The sequence below is a fragment of the Poecile atricapillus genome, chromosome W, assembly GCF_030490865.1.
Source record: "Poecile atricapillus isolate bPoeAtr1 chromosome W, bPoeAtr1.hap1, whole genome shotgun sequence".
In the NCBI taxonomy this organism is placed as follows: Eukaryota; Metazoa; Chordata; class Aves; order Passeriformes; family Paridae; genus Poecile; species Poecile atricapillus.
This window is the reverse complement of record NC_081288.1, coordinates 49,315,554-49,337,277: the sequence shown is the minus strand read 5'-3', so window position 1 is coordinate 49,337,277 and position 21,724 is coordinate 49,315,554.

The following is a 21,724-nucleotide window of genomic DNA, read 5'->3' as shown; positions in this document are numbered from 1 at the left end:
GATTTCTGATGTCTGAAGTACAGAAACAGGTAACAGCAGTAGCTGTTAACTCCCTTTGAAGCAGCAGCATTCAAAAAGGAGGTTCTTTGAGACAGACTGTTGACAGTAAAAGAAAAAAGATTTAAAGAAGACATAATGGTAAGCCCATTCCTCTTTTTTTCTGTCCTCTGCACCCTCACTCCACGCACGGTTCTTTCTGACCTACCAGGTGAGTGACTGTCCCAGTTCCTACTTTCATGTTCATCCCTCCAGAGGAACCTGGTTCTCTGCACAGATTCATTACAAGACAGTCTTCTATTTAACACCATCTTGTTCAGTTTCAAAGTGTACACTAAGCTAGTATAATAATTTCATTATATATTCTTATAAATTTCATAATATATTCTTGGCCCAACTTTCTAAAGGCATTGTGAAATCAGTGTTGGTAAGTGTAATTAAAATATTTTTTAAACGCAAAACCTCTTCTATTTCAGGGAATTTGATTGTACTTGTCAGTTGCTAGTTTTATCAAGAGGGCAGCGATGTAAAATGGTTACTCTTACCTTTTCTTGCTTAAACTTCAAGTTTATTATGGATTATGAGCTAATACATAAATAAGTAAATTAATGATTTGGCTCTCAATTTAGAAACAGGTGTTTACTTTGGTAGGTGTCAAATTTAGAGATAGTCATCATCCCATTTCAAAAAGTTTTGGGGTTATGTCATAAACTCCATGCAAGATCAGTTTGTTACTAAACCAGTTCAAAACACTTGGCTGTAGAATAAAACCAAGCATTGAGACTGAGCAAAGAAATTTCTGATTTGCTTCAAACGTCTTGTTCCACTATAAAATTTATAAAAACTGAACTCACCATGCTACCATGAATCAAAACTCTTTATTAGATGAAGGATGAGGGAAGCTTGGAGCTTTAGTATATCAATTAGTGGAATAATACAGTGAGTTTTTTATATATGAACAATTTTTATGAGTCTTGAGAAACATAAAGTTTGGGCTTGAAGTACACTAAGCATCTCTAAAACTAAAGAGCAAGTATAGAGCTATGGAGTGTTCAGTGTGTTAAGTAATAATTTCATTATGCAATTCTGAAGCACAAATTGGTTTATTTTTTTATTGCTTCCAAATGCTATTAGGGCAAATACTTTTTATTGATGTTTATGAATAGTAACTGACATTTCAAACTAAACCGTAGCTCTGCAGATTGTTCTTTGTTAGATTTGTACATGACTGAAGGCACACAAAAATGTCCTAAAATGAAAGTATTTTACAGCTGTTGAATATCAATGTGCAGTATGCAAAGTTCATTGTAATGCTGAGCATACTAAGAAATGTGTCAATTTGTAATGCTTATGGCTGATAATGTCATCAGAATAAGTTCTGATTTATTGCCACATACACAACAAAAGGAAGATGACACTCAAATAAAATTAGTGTTTTCATGTTTCTCTTTACAGGTTTTCTACATAGCAGAAACAAACACATAATTAAGAAGGCTGAATTAAAATTTAGTGCAATAACCATGAAAATATTGTCATTCACAGCATATCTGTAATGTAATACATCCTGTGCAGTATGACTCTCCGGAGAATTTTACCTTATCTTCTTTTGTTCCCTCACTTATATTTCAGACTGCACTCTATTCCAATATCCTTATTTAGGACAATAGCACAGCTACCAACTCCAGCTGTGTTTTGAGAATGACACAGAGAACTTTAGGATCTTAGATGTTCAAAACAGATATCCCTACTGAGCAGCTACCCAGAAAAACATGAGGCAATTTGACAACATGTTGGAGTGCAAGAAGTTATTATAATTGATATGTGGGAAAGGAGATAAGAAACAACTCTAACAACAGGCGGAGACTCATCTGCTAAAAGAAAATGCCGAAATCACTGGTCAATACTACTTTGTTTTGTGGCATATAGACGTAATTTGTTTCCTTACCAGAGAGGGAAAGAATGCTTTTGTTACCCTTTACTCAAATCAAACTTGAAGTATATCCAAGGTACCTCTATTCATTTTTGATAACAGAAAAGAACCCACAACTTTTATAGTTTAAGGGTTTTCCTGTTACTGCCATAACCAAGGTGTATTTTCAAAACTAGCTTCAGTAGTTTGAACTGTTTTGAACTGTTTGAACTAGTTTTGAACTGTTTTCTTTCTGTACCAAAACAAAGTTAAAAAACTTGTTCTATACTTTGGAGCTAGGTATAGATAATCGCATTCACCATCCTAAAGCTGTTATTCCTATCCTTTCCTCCCTGTTTTCAAGTAACAAAACACAGGAATGATTATTTTAAACTAATTGACATATGCTTCTGCATCATAAAAAAATATTTACTGATGAAAATAGCAAGATTTGACATGACGAAAACAGCATTATTTTTTAAAGAATAATATTAAGAGAACATCCTCAAGACCATACTCAAACTACCAGCTTAGGTTTGAGTTCCATGTTAAGGTCTCTGATTGTCATTATCTATTTCAGTTTAGTTTTATCCTTTTATTTATCCTTTCAGGGAAGTTTTTAAATCTTCTGCTTATGTGCAGAGATGACCTAGCCAGAAGAAGATTAATTTTCAGCTGCTGCTCTCACAGTTTAGAGGTAGGTTCAGATATGTTTAATAAAAGGATCTCCTCTGAGATTCTTGACATAGAGAAGTTCCCAAATACAAGGTTAAGAATTGTTCAAATCCCCAGTGTTGTAGCTGTAGGTTGAAGAGGGTTTTGCTACTTGGTCACCACAATGGGACAGAGCTGACTTCAGCACTCTAGAGCTGGACAAATCACCTCTCTCTCAGTGACACTATTCCTGTGCTATGCAGGACATTACAAAGACAAGTAGAAAGGATCAGGGTAAATGCTAAAAAATGTTTACTGAAAACTTTTTTTTTTCTTTTTTTTTTTTTTTACTTTCCCAGAAGGGAAGACATAGCTGGAAAAAGCAGGAGATTCATGTATTAGTGATTAATAACAATTAACTAATATTAAATAACTAATTAACATCAATTCTTAAAATGAAGAAAAATCTAAAACACTTCTTTGCAAAAACAAGATTCCATCAATACATCATGGGATATAGGGTCCTCCATCATTATGGCCCAAAAGTTGAAAGAATTGCTTTTCTGCCCAAGGAGATGGTTCCTGCAGATTTGAAGACCTGTCCTAGGATATGCTTTGTAAGATATTGCTCATCCTTAGAGCCCTGTTTATAGTTATGAATGAGGTCAAAATATTCTGTGTCCTTGCTTTACAAAGAGATGTAGATAATCTCTCTTGAATAAGGGGTATGCTATACATCAGTCTTCCTTAGAGCCCCGAAATAAAGTAAAAAAGGATGTAAGTACTTTTGTCTCTCTCAAGGCTAAGAGATAAAGAAGCATCCTCAGACACTGAAAACCCAACTGCTTGGTGGGCAGTGCATACTACATGTGTTTTATTTACACTTCTTATCAATTTCTTAAGAACCAAAAATTAAGGAGAGCTAAAGCCGGCTGCTCTCAAATCCTCTGTGGCTAGAGAGCAAGTTCACTTTTCAGGCTGCAGCAGTGGTACAGGATTGCTCATGTAAGTAACAGCTGTCCAAGGGTATAGAAAGGAGTCTGCATGAGGGTTTCTGGTCTACTAGCTCAGGTTGCTTGCCAGCACGTCTGTGTCAATTCTTGATTACTTCTGGCATACAGTGCTTAGGGGAGAGCTGAGCAGGGAAATCTCATGAAATCTAAAATAACCTTGATCAAAGGAAGTAGGTTGCTTTTTACTGCTTTCTTTAAATGTATAAGAAATAGTTCAGGATATATCTATAACCTCCTTCCTTCTCTGAAATTTGACTCAGGTGTTCTACATGATCAATCCTTCCTCTCAGATATCCAGAAGAGATTTGTTGTGTGTGCCTGGGGCAGGAAGATGCATATATTTTGCTTTGGGCACAGTGAGCTCCTGTGCATGCAGCAAATAACCCCCAGTGTGGTTTTTGGCAAGGGTTAGCACTGCAGGACTATGACTGCTGTCCAGGATTTTGTTTTCCTAGCTGAAAAATGTTGGAGCAAGGCAATGTGATTTAACCTATCTGCTCAGAGCAAAGGCAATTATTTCTTTTGCTCCCTTTCAATCCTTCATGGCTGTGGAAAATCTATTAAAGTAAACTCTACCTTTGCTGTTGCCACCTGCCCTTCTCCCACAGGAATCCTGTCTTTTTCCATTTCTCTTTTCAATATGAGGGAATTCCAATATATTTGGCCAGTTACACTTGCAACTCTTTTCAAGAACATGGAAAAAAAACACCAACAAAGGTCAAGTGAGGAAGAGGAAGGATCATATGAGAAAAAGTCAAACCTACCCAGAAGACCAACCGTTCCCACCCTGTGGTATTTTTGGCAATATGTAGCAGGTGCATGTTTTCAATATTATTGCAGAAACAGCCACAGTTTTAAAGCATTAGCAACCGTGTCTGTAAGCACATGTACTCTGGCAAAATGCATCCATCACAGCATCTTCAGCTGTGCACCCTTCCTAAAAAACTGTCCTGTAAACTAAAGTTATTCCTTTGAACGGGAGAAATATTTGTTGACCTAAAGGCATCTGCTTAGAGAAAAACTGTGATGGCTCTTCTGGGAAGTGTGTCTAACAAATGTTAAACTCAAAACTTTGCTCTTTTAGACACTTGCAGTATATGGTGTAATTTCTTCAAGCTAATACTATCTAGATGTATAAAGCTAAAATAAAGGCCAGTTAAAGCAAGTTAAACTCTAGTCACCTAACTATTATCCAATTTTCTACTTCAACCAAGTACAAGATTGTGGTCTACTAATAGCAGTGGGAACAGCACAGTACAGAGCTACACCATGTTGAACCTTCTTCTGCTGTGGTAATAAGTGCATGTCTCTCACAAAGGGTTGGAGTCTGCAGAAAACATGTTGAGTTTGTTGTTGATTCCAGGATTTAATGTATTTACTAAAAACTGTGATAAGCATCGCACCTTCACTCTCACAACTTATTTCAAAATAGTCTAAATCATAGCAGTTGTGTATAAGAGAAATAATTTTAAACATTCTAGATTAATGAATGTGTTAATTTGTATTTTTCTTCAACAAAGTCAAATAACAGGGTTGTGAGGCTCAGTTGGTAAATATTTTTTACAAAACATGAGTGTTATTTTCATGCCACTAACAGGCTTAGCTAAAGACTGTACACCATTTATAACACCTTAACCACAAAGCTTGTGTTTTCATTAACTGTGTTAATTTAAAATAAATCCTCTGCTGAGCTAATTAGGAAGGTATTAATCCTAAATAATTCCATGTTGAACTCTTCTTCTTCTTAGATGAAGGGCCTAAATTCCTATTGTTCTCAATCTTTTGAGCTTGTTTATATGATAATGGTGGAAATACTAGTAAAAAGATTACACTAAAAGTTGCTGTGATTACTAACATATGTCAATTTATAGAGGTGAATTCTTTCTCCAAATCCTCAGTATGTGGATCCAGGTAGTATGTAAGTAGTAGATGCTGCGTACACAACCCTGATTCTTAAAATGGCAGAGGGAGGGAAGGGATAGTGATGCTCCTGAACAATACCCTGAGGAAAGCCAAGTCACAGATTACTTAGTTTGGATCAGAAATATACAATTTACAAAATCTTAAATAAAAAAATAACCTCTCCATTCACAGGGAGGACTGGAGAAATTCTATCTAGGATGAAAGAAAACTAGAGCACTTCAGTAAGGTAACCCTTATTATTATAATATATTTCTGTTATATTAGAACACCTCTGTAATGCCACTAAAAACAAATTAATGTCAGTGTCAATGGTGTGTTCTACATAGCATGGTTGTTTTACTAACAGATACTGATCTTTTCTCCTAGGGATGATTGAGAAATAAGGAAGGTGGAAACTTCCCATAAATGCACAATGCCCAAATGTCCCGCCAGGTAATGTTTGCCTAAATGTGAAATGCTCAATTATTTTCTCATACCAAAGTTTCCCAGAGAGCCTGAAAGATACAAAACAGTAGCAGGATATAAATGTTAAGTCATGGTCTGAAAAAAATTATTCCTTTCCCTGAAGGGGAAGTCTGATTTTCATGTTGGATTATAAATGGTTTTCCAGCCTCGTAAGGCTAAACAAAACATAATTCCAACTGAATCAAGCTTTACAAAGTCACTTTCCAGTGTTGTTGACATGACCACCATTAACTGCTTCCCTCAAAGAGGCCATTTACTATGTAGAAAGACAACTCTTCTGAAAGCTCCCCAGCTGGCTCAGGGCCCTTTTGTTTGACCTGGAGTTGGTCTATCACTCATAGCTCTGAAAGAAACAGAGGCTTCTGTCTTCAGTATTCCAGGTAATCAGTCAGAATGTCCATAGGGAGAGCCAGTTGAATATCCATTTACTATAATCCATTCACATGAATTTATCATCAGTTCAAGTGCCAGTAGCTGGTGTTTTCACGACAGTCCCTCCTTTAATAGGCAGTCTCATTCCAGACACCCTCCCTCCCTGACGTGCCAAGAATTTTGACTACTCAGAATTAAACTCCTAATTTAGGATTAACAAAGTATCTTGGCTTATCTAACTCCAGCTGAATATTCTGAGACAAATTTTCCCCTCAAACAAACAGCATGAAGACAATATATACCAAAAAGTTTACTTACAAAGAAGGCATAACAAAATGTTTTGATGAATATCTATGCAATCATACCTTTTTGTAAATAAAAATGACAAGATTTTAATCTTAGAGTTCCTTCATTCAAGTATGTACAATTTTTTTTAATTTTTTTTTTTTTTTTTGCTTTCCATTGCTGACATGCCCCTGTACTGTGTAATTGCCAGTATACAAAGGTGCGGGGCTGCACTTAGGCTACATTGTACTGCCTCAGAGGAGTTCCAAAGCAGTGTATGCACCATTTGACCCAAATAGTCATAGGTTATTAAGTACCTACAGAATCCCAGGGAATGATTTTCTAAGTACCTCTTAGAGTTCCACTTCTACAATCAATTTGTATAGGCAGCTGCCGCAATCAAGTCTTGTTGTGTCTGCAGATGTGCATCCACTGACAAGAACATCTGAAATAATACCAGATCTTCAGCACTCAGGGCTAAGTTATCAGTCACTACCAGAACATATTGCAAGTTGAGTTTGGTAAACTCTTACTTTAGCATTGTCTTTTCTACATCCATACATTTTTCATGTCTTTTTTTGGATATGTATGGAAAGTTACCTTAGGAACAGTACCTTAGGAGCAAACGTAGAGAGGGCTCTATACAGCAAGCTTTAGACAACTGGTCTATGACCAACAGTTTAAAAACACTGCATTCTGCGGACACTATTCTAAATTTTGCTTACAGAGGCTGACCAAATTTAGGGCAAAAAATGAGCATTTATATTCTATTAATCAAAATATTGTTAATCCGTGAAGCTTCTTTACCAGTAAGGGAGGAAAACACCTGTAAATATTGGTTGAAGTTTAATTACTATAATGAGTTTTTGGCACATTTTTAAAAACACCTGCTAGCAATACTGCAACATCCTTTCTAAGAAAGTAAATTGCTACTAATTCAGTTCTGATTTTATGGATAATATGAGATTGTCAGTAGACTTGAACTCCTTAGGGTGCAGTAGTTCTGCATTATTGTGTCTAGACTACTTTATAATTTGTTAGAATGAGATAGCTTCTGAAGCAGTATCATCATACAGGAAGTAGAAGGGTCCTGATGTACAGGTGATCCATGGGACTGTCATGATCAGGCCACATACAGCAGTCTTCTTGTTTCAGCATTCAAATGCTGCAGTATATTGTCATTTCTACAACAATAAGAAACATAGTTACAACCTGGAAGTTTGACTGTGACCTGATGTCATTAAGATAATTTTCTGTCATGAAATCTAAAAATTCTGTCTTTTTACATGTCATTGCCTTATAGCCAAAGAAGCCTTTGTTAAACTGCAAAGAATTCATTCTCTTCCATACCTTTTCAGTGACTTTATTCTTTGTCAGCCTTTCTCCAAGTGTTCCTAGAGAAAGCAAATAAAGTAAAGCAAAAATGTAAATTGCATGTCAGGAATTATTAGGAGAGAAATGAAGAACAAAACATGGAAAATTACTGTGCCATGGAATAAATTTATGTTTCACTTGCTACTTAAATCCTGGTTCCCTATCTCAGGGATGTAAGGACAGGTTGAAAGGTCAGGTTCAAGAAGGTCTCTGCATTAATCACAACGATGGCCCTTCTTACATCCAAGAAACAGGTAAATAAACTGGGATCATCAGGCAATCAAGGGAGATATGATACAGGTCTACAAAGTCAAGGAGGTCTGGAAAGATGACAGTTTAAACTAGTTGAAGGACAGACTATATGTCTGTAAGGAAGAGAAATCCAATGGTATACAGAAGTGAGGCATGGCTTAGAAACCTTCCAAAATGGTTATGGATTGACAATGCACACAATCTACCATATATGCTAAATTTAGCCTCCTATATTTGTAGTTTTTTAGCTGCCGATATAGGCAAAGTACTTAAATCTTTGACCTAAGCCAGTAGGGCTGGTTTTGCATGCTCTGTGACTTTTCCTGCCTTTCCTTTCAGTGCCTCTGAAGCCTTTCAAATGGGCCTACAACCTATTTATCTGGTTTTGCTACACCTTTTCAGAACACGTGTGCAATTGGGAGCTGTCACAAGTAGAAAAAGTGGAGATCATTCACCAGGGCAGTGGAGGAAAATTTACAGCAAAAGATTTACTATAAATTTACTATAAAATTATAATTAAATTTACTATAAAGTTATCATTAAACTAAAACTAGTTTGATTATAGATTTATGAAGTTTATGCTCTGCAAACACAGACATTGAAAACCATTCCATAGGTTCATTGCCAGTTATTTGGTTCAGGTACAAGAATCTGTCTATGATGAAAAAGGAACAAGCCAGTAAAACATGCAGGTTTATACTGATCATGACAAGTGTTTTCACTTCAGTACAATGGGTTTTGGCCTCATGGTCAATAGCCCCTTTGCAGAGGGCTATTTCACTAAATTCTTTTTATTCTTATGGGCAAGTGATCATGCCGTTCAACACTAGTTAATTTCTCAAATCATTCATGTTAAAATGATTTTAACATTTTAAACGTAACCTCATCACTGCTGATATAATTTGCAGAATACTCATCAAGATAATGTCAAATATTTTTGAAAGGCATTCTAGCTTCAAGAGGTTTCTTTCCAGATTCTGTGTTTTCCCTGTACCTGCTTTATCTTTTTCCCAGGTTTTAACTTTCCACTCTTCTAACTGGTGCTTTTTTGTTATTACTCATTATTATATGTGACTGGTCAACAATGTTTTATACTACCTTAAATAATTACTTTAATTTTTCATATAATCACTGTATGTGTAAATACACCATGCTTGGAAATAACTGGGGTTTCTGAGCCCTGAACAAAATTTGAGAGCGTATATTGTTATTAAACATTGCCTGTTCCATTACTAGTTGAAATGTTTTATTAATATTTTTATGTTTATATTAAATTTTTAGTGAACGTATGTGCAAGTCTCATTTATTTACTTTTAAATTTGGAGTAGCTGAAGTCAAAACCAGAATGTTTTTTTTTAATGCTTTCACAGAAGGGGTTGGTTGGGTTGGAAGGGACCACAGAGGGTCCATCTGCTCCAAGCTCCCTGCTCAAGCAGGGTCATCCCTGAGCAGATTGCACCGAATTGTGTCCAGATGGCTCTTGGATGTCTCCAGCGAGGAAGACTCCACATCTCTGTACAACCTGATCCAGTGCTCAGCCGCCTACATGATAAAGTTCTTCCTTATACTCAGGTGGAACTTTCTGTGCATCAGTTTTTGTCCATTGCCTCTTGTCCCATTGCTTGGGACCGCTGAAAAGAGCCTGGCCTATCCTTTTGACACACTCCCTTCAGATACCTACATAAATATCTATATAATTTTTCAATGGTGTTTGGCCTGCAAGAGTTAAAGCAGCTTTCCTCTCTAACATAGACACTGTGATCATTTGTATTTAATTCAGAAGTTTTAGGCATCAGTGGAAATATGTATTTTCTAGAAAGCATATGTATATCTCAACCCATGAAGTAAATGACCATTTAGCCAATGTCGCTAGCTGATCTTGTAACAGAACAGTAACAGATATAAATAGTTCCATGCAACAAAACAATTTTGTTTCAGTAACAGGCTGCCTAAAGGCACCTACTCCAACAACCCCAAAAAAATAGTATCTTTGATGCACAGTGCTGCCTTACCACTAAGGTACTACCAAGCCAAGTCACCAGACTGTAGATTGAGAGGTACTTCATGCACCTTTTATTACTGCATATAAATTATCAAGGGACTTCAGTTTGAGACAGTATATCCACTTCTTTGAGAGAAACAATCTTTGCTCATTTGTTAAGCTAGTTCACATCTTCAGAATGAGTGGTAACACAACAGCATCTTCTCTATTAGCAGTAAAACACCCTAAGATTGCTTTTTCCTGTAATTATATTTTTAGCTTTGTCCCTTCCAGGTGACTCTTGGCAAGACTCTAGAATCAGGCATTTGAAGATTAAATCTCAGCTCCTTGAGAAATTATTCCTGATTTGTTCTTCAATCACAGATTTTCTACCGAGACTGCAATTTTACAAGCATTTTGGCATAGCAATCAAGGAGTGGAAAATGATTGGAAATAACCAGCAACCTTTCATTTTTTTCCTTTTCCAGGGATGTTATTTCAGTAGTCCATGAAAATGCTCATGGAATTCCAGAAGTGTCATTATCCAAAAGCCAAAGCTGTGGGAGCATAGTGACATGAATGTGATGAAACTGATGTCATCCAATACCAATGGAAATTAATTGGACCAGCAAAGCCAATTCAGTCCCCAGTGACAGTAGAGCCCAATGATATGAGCCTTTTTAGGATAAGGAAGAAAAAAATAAAAGGATTATAAATAAATATTCCAGGAAAAATTGGTAGAGAAATAAATGTCATTGCAAAAAATATTATCTGTTTTGTACACAGGAAAAATAGCTGCTATTGAAGGAGTGACTATACAGGAGCTCTAATTAAAATTCCTGGCCTTCAGAAAAATTTTCTTTGATTTATTTTTGTATCTGTTTCAACTTGTAATCATACCTGTTTGTACTGAACAACTCAGCCTGCTGCTCACTTACTGGAAAGAGTATTTTTGGGTTTTGAATAGTTGTTGAAATAAACAGAAATAATATTTTGACTACAACATCCAGGTCTTATGACATTGTCAACTGAAGGTTACTAAACTGAATAACTGAATGAGTGAAATAGATTCTCTGGGTTGAAAAGGCTTGTAAAATTTAGAAGCACAAAAAAAATCAAGTCCCACCAGAGCTTTCTAAATTGAACAATAATAGTCTTGTGAAAGACTGGTTAACCAACAGCAATTATTTAATTTCATAATGCCATGGATCTTATAAGATTTAATCTTTAGATAAGAACTAATTATAAAGCTCAGAAAAAAAAAAAAATCTTACATTTCAGGTTGTCTTAAAATTGTTCTGCATAATGTATCTGAAAAAAAGTCCATGAATGTAGATTTGTGGTTGAAATTTCATCTGGTAAAGTGTGATACTATACCAGACCATTGTTTCTTCTGCTGTAAAGCTAGATAAAAATGTAGAATATAGTAATTATTATAATAATCTCCAACTGGAAATGTACATTTTTTTTGACAAATAAATGCTTGGCCTTTATGAACATTATTAAATTTTATTTGAAAGACTTGTTAAATACATCTGTAGAGCTGTGCTTTCAATAGTAGCATCTCATCAACTTCTTCAGACACAGGGTGTCTGAAGAACAAGACCTATATGGATGAGTCTTCTCACAGACTTCTATTATCATGTTCATCTGGTGCTCTTTATATTCCTTTCTGATTATGGAAAGTGGGTTTAATGGCACTGAGTTTTGCACTGCAATCTGATGAGAATGTTCAAAGAGATCTGAAATTAATAAAGTTTAAATTTATCACATCATACAGTGAAACTTCTGCATGAAAACTTGTTAGTCAAGCAAAGAACTAGGACTGCTTGAGAGAGCAACAAAAAATCTGTGGTGTCTTTTCTTTAATTTCCCACTTTCATTTTCTTGATCAAGTCCTGCATGTTCATTTTCAATGTTTTTTTTTTTTTTAAATAAAGACATATAACTTAGTTATATAAATATCCCTAGAACTTCACTTTAAAAAAGAGTTAATGATCACTGAAATAAACATACAACTTTGAAATGTATTTTGAGAAAGCTCATCCTATAGAATTTGTGCTAAATTCAATTTTATGATCACTTCTTTATTGGTCAGACATTATTTAAAAATACGCTAATAAGAGTAAAAAACATACAGCAACTGCAGTATTTCAAGACAATCTAAAAAGGTTGGGGAGCAGATCCTGATCAAGGATAATATCACAAACAATATCATTTGTGTGATTTTAGTCAGTTGATTGAACCTACATAGACCGTGCCCCTGATGGAGGCTGTGATAGCAGCACTGCTAAAGGTGGAGAAACTTCCTAGAATAAGAGAATTTCCTTTGCATGGCAGAACATGAGAAACAGGTATCATGAGGTGTAGTTTTTGATGTAGATATTTCTCAGCTCATTGCAACAGATGTAAACCAGAATGTGAATAGGTTGAATTATTAAAATAATTCTAACATGGCTTCTGAGAAAAAAATTACTAAATTATAATTTTAAAAAATCATCAAAGTATGAAAAAAGCGCACATTTGTGCTAGCAAAAGGAGGAATAGCATGCTTCAATGTCACCCATAGACATTCAAATGGATCACTTAACAGTGAACTTGTGTTCTAAAACTTATGTATTGCTGAAATAGTACCTCTTGACATGACTAGACTATCCTGTATTGCTCTTAGCAGAAATGGTCTTCTTTTTAGACTAAGGCTTGATCAAAAGACTAATTTTCTCATAGTCATTCATGCCTTAAATACATGGAAATTCCATAATATTTGTAAGTTTCTTAATCACCAGCCACTTGGAAATGTAATAGTCCATTCTTTTCTTGATGATTTTCAGGGCAGTAATGAAGCATCACTGGAACTCCGTCAGAACACTGACAAAATCTTATTATTGATAAATGATAACTCTACTGTTAAATTTGGGAGACATAATTCTATCCACAAATTAATGGGAAATTAGAATAAATACATGCTGGATTAATAATTCAGTTCATATACTGTATAATATTGAAAAGTAAGCTTTAGGTGATCCATAATTTAATCTTGCAGGCACAAGTCACTGATCATTATTATTCATTTGTCAAAAAGTTTTAGAATTATAGGAGATATATCATTTGTCAGATGTGAATACATGAAAATTATCAGGCAAAGCCATATATGAGACCTACCCCCAATATGTCTCCAGTTACAGCGTTTTAAAAATATTAAGCTATAGAAATTACTCTTTTTTTTACTAGTAACAATTGCATAGTTGCTGGTTTTGTGACAAGTATGATAAATTTAGGAAAGTTTGAGTCATCCTCTTTTTCAGAAAGCATAAAAAAGTTTTTTATTGTATAGTCATTACAACTATCTAATTTTCTTTGTTCTGATATTTGTGACATGGTGCATTAGTGTGTGTTAAATCACAAAGAAAGACTACTACAATTCTTGGTCATAAATTTGCACCGTGGCAAACGGAATAAGCAAAAAGGAATTTTGTTTGGTGAAATGCATTAAATTTCAAATGCCTGAATCTATATTTTGATGTCATCTAACTGAAGCAACTAAACTTACATTTAGCAACTTATGTTGTTTAATAAAAAGGGAAATGGCAACCATTTCTGAAAATAGATACCGATTAATTAGAAATTTTAACTGAGACGTACACTCAGACAAGTCAGGAGTCATGTGTTTGGTCTAAAAATATATCTTGAAATGTTATTTTTCTTTATTTCTCAAAAAGTTGTTGAACTTTCAATGCTTGTTTCCATCTCAGAAACAGCATCAATATCAGTCACCGTGAAGGAAATTAACTCTATCCTAACCAAAACCAGCACACCTTCTCCACCTCCTGCAGAAACTGTTGTGACTTTCCCTTCAAGCAGTTCTCTCTGTTTGTGAGTTTGGCTGCTTGGGCTCTGCAGGTTGGATTTCTACATTTCAGCAGTAATTAATTTCCTGTAATTAAGTAATTTTCAAATGAAGGTTGGAGAGGAAGACCTAATGTGTATTTTGCATGTACTGAAACATCTGATTCAACATTAAAATGAGGTTGCATGTTGGTTCTGACACAAATAATGTGTTTTGTCTCATTTTAATCTTTCAGGCTCTCCACCACTGGAGATGGGTGAACCCCATAATGGATTCTGCCCTTATTATTAAATGTGTGTATTTTGTTACTGCATTTTTAATCAAAATAAAATGTATGAATCTACTAAATACATAGAATTTTACCATTTCTGACCAACAGACTGAAGCCCTTGATTAAAATGGAGTCAATTTTGATGTTAATTGGACTGACATCACACATATAATATGTGTTTGGCTTTAAGAAGCCTTCAAATTGAAGCAGGTTTTGGACACTTCCTTTTACATTTTCTGTATAATTGAATCTATAAATTACTGTCAAAATGCTCAACAGTTCCAAAAGAGCATTTTTAAAATCTTATACTCAAAAACTCTGAGGATGAAACAGGTGTTTATCACATTTCTCTAAAGCTTTTTTTTTGGTTCATTTCTCATTTTAGTCATGGAGGATTGAGATGGAATAAACAGAAAATATTTTGTTTGTATGTACTTTCATATTCTACCACTGTGCACATTTATTTGAGTTTTCATTCACTTAAGATACGTTTATCATTGCCTATTTACAAAAAAGTGTTCTGATAAACCACTTCTAATTAAAAAAAAAAAAAAATAGTGATTGTGGGAATACTAAACCATGAACTAAGATTATCAAAAATGTAGTATCAGTTCATGCTACTATAAACATGTCCAAAATCTGAGAGGAATTACTGAGGGGCTGCAGGAGTTCTAGATTACAAATACTAACCAGTTGCTTCTTTTTTTCATGAATGGAAATCTTGTATATCTTATATCTTTGCAACATATAAAATTTCTCTCAGGGTTAAGATTTAGGGAATTTTCAATGCTGTAGATGAAAAATTAATGTATAATAATTTATTTGCTAGTTCTGAATGGGAAAATTGTCTACATGAACTTCCTTATACCTTCTTCCCTTTAAGATGGTATCGTTCTTAGCAGGTGCAAAAGACTAAACTTCAGCTTGTGACCTAGCACAGTATTATTACAGAATATTTTTATGAAATTCTGTCCTCAACTAACCTGGTACAGTGTAACTTTTTCTGTAATTAAATTTTCATTTTCTGCTGACACTCGTCAGATAAAAGGAATTAATTTCTTAAGGCAGCCATCTTGAATGCCTGGACAGCTGAATGACTTGGGCTACAAAACCTGTAAAATCACAAATGTTGGGCTATAATCCTACTTCTTGTTGTTTAACTGTGAAACAAAAGGGGATCTTAGGGAAAAGTTTTAGTAAATATGCCTGAAAACTTAAATGAAATCTTGTGCTTAGAGCAAACTATTCAGAACTACAACTAAAATAATTCTACTTTAATTCTACTGCCTTTCATGGACTTACATTGATTTATACCATTTCCAAAGACCAGTCTTGAGAAACTGAGAGATTTACTCCAACTGTGATGGTTGGCAAAGTAGATTAAATGATACACTATGAAAAATACCTTTAAGTCCCCAAAAGAAAGACTTGAAAATGTCTCACTACCAATATAAGTAAACTGCACCCAGACATGAATCTCACCTTAATGGAGCTATGTCCTTAACCATGCCATAAGAATCAGCAGATTCGAATATGAGGAAACAGAAAGCCCAATAAATTTTATTTAACTGCACACACTAATCATTATTATTAACACATGTTAATAGACTATTTAAATCAGAGAAATGTAATTTTTTTTTAACTGTACATATTTACAAATTGTAATTTTATGAAAAATTATCATGACAGTTTTCTCACAATATTGTGCTTCATGTCATATCAAACATGTTAAATTATATTTTTTCTGAGATCTCAGAAGAATGAAATAAAAAGAAAAAAATAAAGAGGCAATGGAACTACCATAATAATTAGTTCAAAAAAAATTTTGTACAGCTTCTTATCTGTTTCTAGTCCTGGGCTCTTTGTATCTTGAAAAATAACTGTTGAGTTTGCTTCCAGGCAGTTTACAATGATTAAAGTTTGAACAATGTTAAGTAACCTCTTCTACCAGTACTCTTGAGACCTAAATTGTTAATGTGTAAAAAAATCAATAATGAAAGTAGTCTGAAATGAGCATCATAATTGCATATCATATGAATTTTAATTTACATCTTTGGTGAAAGGAGAATTTGGGATGTTTAAATCAGTCATGGATTTTTGTGTGTGTTGAAAATTACATCAAATATTCAAATTGACTGGAATACCTGGGGCTAAGTCTACAGAAAAACATCACTGTCATGGTACTGAGCAAAGCAAGTGTTTAAGCTAGATAGAGTGCATGCGCTTTATAAAATGTTTGGAGACAGTCAAAGAAGTAACAGCAAGGATGGTATTGAATGAATAGCCATTAACTCAGATTATGAAATATGCCAGGTAGAGGAATTTGGCTCAGCCTCTGGCACTCTTGTCGATGTGAATGACTCACTGTACAGAGCAGTAAGCATCATCCTGAAGACAGAGACATGAAGTTCCCAGTAAAATAAGGCCTAGCACTAGCACAATAGGTCAATCCACCTGTTCTGTCTGCAAAGACTTGAAATCACATACTTTCTGTGAATATTTTATTATTGCACTCAAAGGTATTCTGAAGACCCTCCTGAAGGTAACTGCACATAACATGAAGTAGTTCAACACTCACTGGTCCAGAGATTATAAACATGACTTTAGACTAGAGTGATTTAAGTGATTTTATGACACTTTATCACTAGAGTGATTTAAGAAAATCACTTGGGAATCAGTCTGGTTCTACATCTGGCCCTGGCTCCATTAAACATTTCAGATAAAAATATAGGCCTTTAGAATCAGGAATGGGATTCAGATTTACCTGTCTTAGCCAAGTGCTCTGTTGACTTTGCAAAACAATGAATGTGGGATTTTGGCCTGTTGAATCAATAAGCTAACCTGGTTTAGCTAAAAAGAATAAATCAAACTGCTTCAGGTGGAATAAGGAACTGAAAAATCATGCCAAATACCCAAAATCAATGTCCTAGCCCTTGAAGACTTGATTAGTTAAACTTTCTCCTCCCTAAAAATTACTATCCCTTCTCTTATTTAGTATTAAAAAAATTTAATTGTTTGGCCCTAATAGAAATAGAATAAAAGAGGTGTGAGAACACATGGGGTTTTTTAGTATTCCTTAGTTTTTAGCTTAAGGTACTGAACTATGCAATAGCATTTTTGGCTGCTATTTCTAAGCTCTTAGTGTATTTTATAAAGAAGCTGCTGCCTAATATGAGAGTTGCGAAAGTCAGGAAACCTAAAGCTGCAGAACTTAGTGCTGTGCTGCTCCATTCCCTTTATGACCCTGCAAGAAAAATGGATCTGCTTATAGACAAGTACAGTATCCTAACCCACCTGGATCAAAAAAGTGGCTGAACCAGACGGGAGACATTCACATTCTCCTGCCCCTCTCAAAGAGGAAACTGATTCCAGGTTCACACAACCTACATGGAGGCTTATTTACTCAAGCTTTGTATTATAAGGGAGTTTATTGCCATTTGCTGTTGTCTTCTGTTGAAATTCTATTCAAGTGCTTATTTGAATCTCTGCATTCTTAAAAAAAAATTAAAAATCAACCCACAGTTTTTTACAGTATTGAAGATTTCATTCTAAAGTTATGAAAAATCAAAATAGACAAACTTGCACAACATAACATTTTGTTCAGAATAAATAAATTGGTAAGCTAGGCACCAAGTAGATAATTGTGATATAATTGCCTACCAATTCAGTGAAATAAAGAGTAAAAAATGCCATCTGAATAATTTACGAAATAATTGTGTCACACATTTTGCAATATGGCATTTTCAAATTTTAAAAAATTTGGGGAAGAAAAACTAAAAGAATGTGGAAGCTAAAAGTGAATCTTCAATGCCTAAAAGAATGCTTTAAACTGGGTTAAAAGTTGACAGAAGTGAAAAGAGCCTGATTTTATAAAATACTAGAGTTTCTTGTATATTTCTTTATGGAGCAGATCTGGCAGAAGTGAGATCAATTATTTCAGTAGGGTTTCAATCAGGGCATGGATAATTTTAAAATAAATTATTTTAATTAATTGCTCCTGAAATATTTATTTATCATTTTTTCCTTTCCTAGAGTGGATAAGGGAACTTAATATGTATGGTTTCTTTAAAGTTTGGGGATAATATATTCATGAATGATTTTTATATTATTCACATTCTTCTTCCAGTGCAACTTGAAATTTATCATACTGACTGCATAAAGCACTTCTGCACAATTTGTCTGACTTCAAGAGTTAGCAAATGAATGTCTTAAATTTCTTTGGAAAAAAAATAATTCTGAAGTACAATGGATTTCTACTTCACTTCTGAAGGGAAAAAAAAGAGTGGCTTTTTTCTTGAGTGGAAAAAACAACATATGGGAGAGTAAGATTTTACAGAGCAACAATAAAGAGAATATCCTACAAAATGCTTTTTAAAAGGAAAATGATATACAATTGTCTTTTAAAACTTCTGAATTTCACTATTCTACTGTAATAAATTGTATTTGTGGCACAAAAAGTAAGAACATGTGGGCTATGAGTCAAAGTTAGCTCTGTTCTGGAGAAACTGACTATATCCCCAGGCTAAACTGAATGGACGTAAGAACTACATCAATAAAAAAGATTTTGAAAATTTGTTAATTTTAATAAGCAAGAGTATAAAATGAATATAAATTGAAATACCCAAAATAATCCTGGATTTCTTCTTCTTTTTTTTTGTGTCTTTTCACACTGGGGTGTTTGATATAGAAAAATTGCTGGCAAGCACAGAGCACATACACCCTGAAAGTAAGTCTTGTGAAGATCATTCTGTCAGCATAAACCAAGATATTGAGAGACTCCAATATTGCAAGTCTGGATCAAAAACCATTTTATTCATTGGACTGGAATAGTTTCTGATAATAGCTTCAAAATGGATTATTAATAAAAAATTGTCTCACTATATTAGGAACGGTGAGAAGTATGACACTGACTCTCTTAGCTGCATTATCCAAGAGAGCAGGATTTATTATTCCAGTTCTTCTTTTATATACATGTTCGAGAAGGTCTGAGAGGTAAAACTCTCCTTGGTCATTAAACCAACACATCACCATCATTGGTCAATTGGAACACCACCCCTTGACTGTTTCTTGCAAGTAAACAGCAAGGATCCTAAACAACACCTGCAAAGGTTGTTGTCCTTCTCCAAGGACTGTTTAGTCCTTCTTATGTTTTCCCAGGCCAGAGTGAGAAGCTTGTGTGACTTAGTTTCGCACAGCACTGTGTTCCCTGCTGCTTCTTGCATTTAGCATCTAAAAAAAAAACCCAAAATAATAGCAATAAAGAAATGCAGATGACATGATCAATATTGCTTTTTGTCTGCATAAGGGTCTTGATAAAAGTTTTCAGCCACTGCATCATATAATAAGTCCTGATGTCATCAGCCCTTACCTATTGCTGCCCCTATCAAAGTGCCCCCAGCTTTTGGAGAAGCATTTAGCTGAAACTTCCACCTCCCTTTGTTGAGTCCTGTGAGGTAAGTAGGAAAAGCACACATTTGTCTATTTTCTGTGTATTTTCTGTCCTCTTTAGGCAGTTTGACTGTGTCTTTCATACTTCAGGTTACTCCCTGGTAGAAATCCTTACCTGTGGAGGGGTTACAGTGTGATCCAGTGGCATTGGACATGTCACTGAGAATTCAACACAAAACTAATTTAAAGAAAAAGCTACATAACATATTCTCTGCCAGAAGCCTAGTGTACTAACACAGTCTGCCACAGGACCTCGCACACTTCAGTACATATAGATCCTGTGATGCAAACACTACACTGGACTTTTTTCCCCTTCATTTGGCCTCATTAGATGAATGATGCATGCAATACTGTGCACCTTTATTCTCATATTTTTAGTGATCTGTGCATAAACAGCACTCTATTGCACTATGTTTGTGCTCTTGAATACTGTTTTAAAGTAAAAAGGGTATTCCTTCCACTAGTTTCTTACATTTAAGTTTGGACCTATAAATATTTTGGCCATCTTTTTGTCTGTTATTATAAGGTATGAATCTTGTACTTTTGCTTCTTTTCAGGTTCTGTTTTGAGGCATCATACATCACTTTCCTAGCCAGTCACTTTCCATTTATGCTTTATCTCCTCACACTAAGCCAATATGATGCACTGAGTTGTCATGTTGGTATGTGTTACTATACAAATATAACCAGATGTGACATAGCACAATGCTGAAGGGCAGCTAGAATTACTCCCATTTTCAGACCAGGAAATTATTGTCACTGTGAATATCCATTCATGAAGGATGCTTCTGACCTGCAATGAATGCCCACGCTCTTGTTTATTCTGCCTTACATAAGAATAAAAAAGACAGACAAAAATGGAATAAGTATCATCCTCAGATTATAATTCACCTCCTTATCATTCCAGATGATATCACTCTTTCTACAATTTATATTGATAAGAATCTTCCAGTTTAGAAGGAAGTGAAGCAAAATAATATGACTGCTGTTTTGCAGATACCCAAGTGTAAAGAATTATTAAGAATGTGAAGAACAAAAAATGAGGAACCAGTCCAGAAGTATGGACCCAAATGACTTTAGCTGTAAGACATCTGATGGAATCTAAGCATGGTTAAATGGGATGGACTTAATTTAGTTTCATTCTGCCCATCAACACTACTGTTAAGGGAGTAATTGCAGTAATGAAAACATTTTCGTTTTATCAAATTTAATAGGGGCATCTTTAATTGTATGGACCCAGACAGCACTGTGATGGATGTGGGGACAAAAAAAAGAAAAAAACAAACAGAAGAGAAACATCCTTGACATTCACCTCTCAGAGACAAAAGAAAGAACACTCTGCTCTTTGAGCATATACAGAGAACAATCTTTCTTCCTACCACCAAAAATTCTGGACATTTTTGCATGGGGTGCCAGTAACAAAGAGTATCCTCCTTGGTGGCTGTCAGCATGTGCCTTTGAGCCCTTCCTCCAAGCTGTTGGATGGTGCATGGGCAGGGACTGTCAATCTGGTGAGCACTCATGATTCCACTATACTTTGTAAGGATAGAACAACTCAGAGAACTGATTGAAGGCATTCCTAGGGTTCTTGTTTTATGCAGAATCATATGGACCAGGAGGCATGAATGTGTCTTTCCAAATAAAGCTGGGAAGCCCACATTGCTATTATCTGTGTGCTACCTAGATTGTGGATAAATGATGGAAGAGACACTTTCATAGTGCATTTTATAGTGCTTACTTATGAGGTAAGTTCACTAAAATGTTGTCTGATCCACAAGCTGAAAGTCAGCATTATTTCATGGCTGTCTGATGAAAAGCCTATCATAAAATAATATCTTTACCAGCTTGTCAGCACATTTATTTAAATAATGTTGTCATTAGAGTGAAGTGTAATGCACTGTCTGAGATATGCTTAAATGCATAATGCATTATCT